Source organism: Nomascus leucogenys, chromosome X (assembly GCF_006542625.1).
Source record: "Nomascus leucogenys isolate Asia chromosome X, Asia_NLE_v1, whole genome shotgun sequence".
Lineage (NCBI taxonomy): Eukaryota > Metazoa > Chordata > Mammalia > Primates > Hylobatidae > Nomascus > Nomascus leucogenys.
This window is the reverse complement of record NC_044406.1, coordinates 33,604,856-33,608,955: the sequence shown is the minus strand read 5'-3', so window position 1 is coordinate 33,608,955 and position 4,100 is coordinate 33,604,856. Positions and strand designations below refer to the sequence as shown.

Below are 4,100 nucleotides of genomic sequence, written 5' to 3'. Positions count from 1 at the left end.
TTACAAAAAAGTACTGTTGTAAAATACTAAGAAAGGGTAAGAAATATAATCTGTAACAAACTTACAACTACTGTCTAAAAGCAAGCAAAACCTCCAAATAAAAAAGTCAAAATACGCAGAGAGAAATGAGGCACAAATTCTGCATCAAATATATGACAAATTTAATATGACAGTTCACTAGTTAACAAAAGATACAAAAACGGGAGGAGTGGTTACAGAAACCAAAAAATTAAATCAGCAAACCACCATGGCACATGTATATCTATGTAACAAACCTGTACATTCTGCACATGTATCCCAGAACTTAAAGTAAAATAAAAAATAATAATAATTTGAACAAATGTGAGCCACTCTTTGCCTCCTAGTCAGAGCACACATTTTGTTTTTCCATTCATATAACACCTAACTGTACATTTTTTATGTGTCATAAAAAAACTTGGTCATTTCATGAAATTCTTTAAATTCTTTACTATTGTTTTAAAGTACACATTTTTATGAGTGAAAAACAACCAACAATGGGCATCTGTTGTTTTTAACACTGATGCTTTACTGAAACTTCTTACAAGTTATCATAATCTTTTTTGCTTTTCTTCCTCCCCTCAGCTTCAAATTTATCAAATCTACCACTATCCCTTCTTCTTTTCCTATTGTGGATGTTAAAATTTTTGCTCATTTGGAGTAATGGATCCATGCCTAAATCTTTGTGTATCTGGAGGAATGCAAGGAGGCTCAGTGCAAACTGCACTGGATGTGATGTCCTCTCACTACTGGTCTGTCATTGTTGCCAAGGTGTCCAAGTAATTCTTTTTACAAAGTTCCAGAAGTCCAGGACTACTTTTAATAATAACCACTGATTAAATGTACTTGAAAACTCTTCTCACTGCATCTGCTCAGGGATCCAAGGATTAGCTGATTGTTTTCTCTGCTAATAACTCCATAGCCCAGCTTGGAAAATTAGACCAAGTTGGAATACTTGCTTACAGAATTCTTGAAGAATACGTATGATAATCACAGAGTACTGCAGACTATTAGCTGTAGCTTGGAATCACTTAGCATGGCATAGAGCAACCCGAGCATCGAGGCATTTTTACCTGTCCAAGACATCGGGTAGGTCTTTCACCATACTTGAGGTTAGATCTCTTTTCTCCATGCTATCTTCTTGAATAATTGGAGACGATAGGAGTGACAGCGGCTTGCATTTTGGGTTCCACGCATGAATTCAAAATTATTACCACTTCAGATACAGCACATCTTATTTCATACTTCTCAATGTTTAAAACAGCAAGCTGTTTGGATAGGTTTTCTGCAATATGGCTTAATAATGTCTTTGAAGGTTTCTCTGAATGCAGAAAAACAAGGTTGTCCTTGGAGAAGTAACCCTCTTGTCAAAACTTCCACTTGCATAACTTCTTTTAAAACTCTCTTTACCTCCTCTTTCTTATGACCTTCTTCTTTACTCTTGCTCTTCTCATGTTCAGAAAAACTGCCTGAAGTAAATTTTAAAGCATATTCAGTAATAGAAACAATTTTCTGAAGTTCCTGTTACTTCTTTTCAGTTAGATAAATCATTGCATATTTTCTCATTACATAGAAGTCATCAGATGAGTCAGGATGTTGTAAGCGTGCAGGCCCCTGTAGCTGAGGAGTAATGCCTGGTCACACTCCCAGAAGGAGTCTGAGACCAGAGATCATGAGGATATTCTCCATCAGGCATTTGGTGGTTATCATCCCAATGATGCTGTTCTTCCTCCAGAACATGCATTTTTCATAACATTGCATTTCCATACTCCAGCGTTCCTCCTCTTGCCTTCATCAGTAGTCCTTCTGCATTTGCTTTTGCATTTTCTCTTATTGAATCTTTCTTTCAAAAATACTAGGCTTTACTTCTACTTGCAAATCTAAATTTTTCCTTTTTCTATATTGAAGTATGTGTCATCACCTTTTAAGTGAATCTCCTTAACATTGGGATTATTAAAGCTTCACTTGCATGATTTACAATGGAAGTGAACTACATTTCCTTCTTCATTTTAAACCTCCTGCAGGTAATCATGACCCACTGGCTGCACATCATTCTGGAAAGCAGCAAAATATACAGGTTTGATTTTTTTTTTCTGACACTGTCTCTTTTTTTCTTTTTTTTGAGACGGAGTCTTGCTCTGTCGCCCAGGCTGGAGTGCAGTGGCGCAATCTCAGCTCACTGCAAGCTCCACCTCCCGGGTTCACGCCATTCTCCTGCCTCAGCCTCTCCGAGTAGCTGGGACTACAGGCGCCCACCACCACGCCCAGCTAATTTTTTGTATTTTCAGTAGAGACGGGGTTTCACCATGGTCTCGATCTCCTGACCTCGTGATCCACCTGCCTCGGCCTCCCAAAGTGCTAGGATTACAAGCGTGAGCCACCGCGCCCAGCGACACTGTCTCTTGATTTACTTCAGGAATCTGCACCATAGAGGTAAAAAGAATACTTTTAACAGATGCAGTTCCTTGTAAGTACTGTGTTTTATTTCATGATGATTGCGGCTTATTATTACCAATAAAATTGATTTTGGGGGTATTTTTTGGCAGCCATATTTGTGGGCCCTGCTGACACTTTAGTCTTCGATGTGCTATTAAGAGATGAATTTCCTGTGGTCACAAGACTCTTCACTGAAGAAGTTGCAATTGATGAAGTATTCACAGTACAATTGCTTAAAGAAGAGGTAGTTGATTTTGAAGCAGACACAGCTGTTGAAAAAGTAGCTTGGCTAGTAACATTTGGTTCTGTTGCATCTGCTCCAGTACAAGACACTGAAGAGCTTACAATGTAGCTGATTTTGAGTCCCATGAGTAGAGTCGTTGCTTCTGCCGGTATTTTGTGAGGCTGCAAAAACCCTCACAAAATATTAGCAGAAGCAACAACTTGTAATTGTTTCTGTCCTTCTAACTGTTGCTTGTAAGTCTATAGTATGGCACAGGTGATGTTACAAACATCAAGATTGTGAATGTTTGGTGGCTTGGGAGGCTGTTTTAGCTTCAGTTGTTTATTTTGTATTTTGGAATTGTGCTTCTTCAATAAAGATAATTCCTGTTCAAGCAGATGTTAATTGTAGAAAGATGCAGCTGAATACACCGCTGCTTCATAAACTGAATAAAATTTACCAGGACAAATAACTGCTGTGGTACTGTAAGTAGCACTCTGAGTATAGGATGACACCACAGCAGCTGCAGCTGCTAATGGATGTACAGTGGAGGATATAGGATAAATAGTGACAGCTGAACTTGCTGTAACATTTTATAGCTGTCACTTGTTGAGTTTGCTGGGCTTGAGTATACTGAGTTGTGCCTGGGCTTTAAGAGCAGTCTGATAGTAAGCTTCAGCTACAGAAGGCCAAGGTTAGAGATTGGCAGCTATACCAGCAGCAGTTTCTGTTAGCTGTTGGTGGTAGCGCTTACTGTCATAAGCTATCAGGAGCTGTGGATCTCACATATGAGTATGAGTCCTGGTAGTTTTTTGTAGTAGCGGCAGGTGGGTGGTTCTTGTTGCCTCTGAGTATAACCATGATCAGTTGCTGTGTGTGCAGTGGGGTAGCTTTCATAAGCAGCAGTTGGTGCAGCAGCAGCAACAACTGCTGGAGCAGGCCTGGTAACTGCAACTGTGGCAAATGCTGGTGCATAGGCAACAGTAAATGAAAAGCTACTGGAGCCTGATGGACTGTGTAGCTACCAACTGTAGTTGGATGAAAATAGGCTGTGCTTGAATCTGGCTGCTGCCTACACTGAGCCACAGTGACTCCTGCTGCCGTCCAACTGTGAGTGAATCAAAAGCAGTTGCCAGTCACCATTTTGGTATCTTACCCTAACTAGCTGGACACATAGGTGAAAGAAACGACAGAGCATGTGGGAATCATGTTTTCCAGGTGATGCTTCTGAATTCTGACTATTCTGCTGCCTCCTTTATCTGCACTGCTCCTTTTTTCTTTTCTTTTTTTAAACCTTGTCAGGGTACATGGTCACATTATTTATTAGAAATCTTTCTTCATTTTTAATCTGTCCACTCATTGCCATGAACTTTCTTCTCAGAACTTCTTTTACCATGTCCTATTGACTTTCCATGTATGTGTA

The 4,100-nt window shown here is 39.6% G+C and overlaps 1 pseudogene; it reads right to left on the bottom strand.

The window, feature by feature from the left end:
- Positions 1 to 559: 559 nt before the first annotated feature.
- LOC100587717 lies at positions 560 to 3,886 on the bottom strand (annotated as a pseudogene).
- Positions 3,887 to 4,100: the final 214 nt, after the last annotated feature.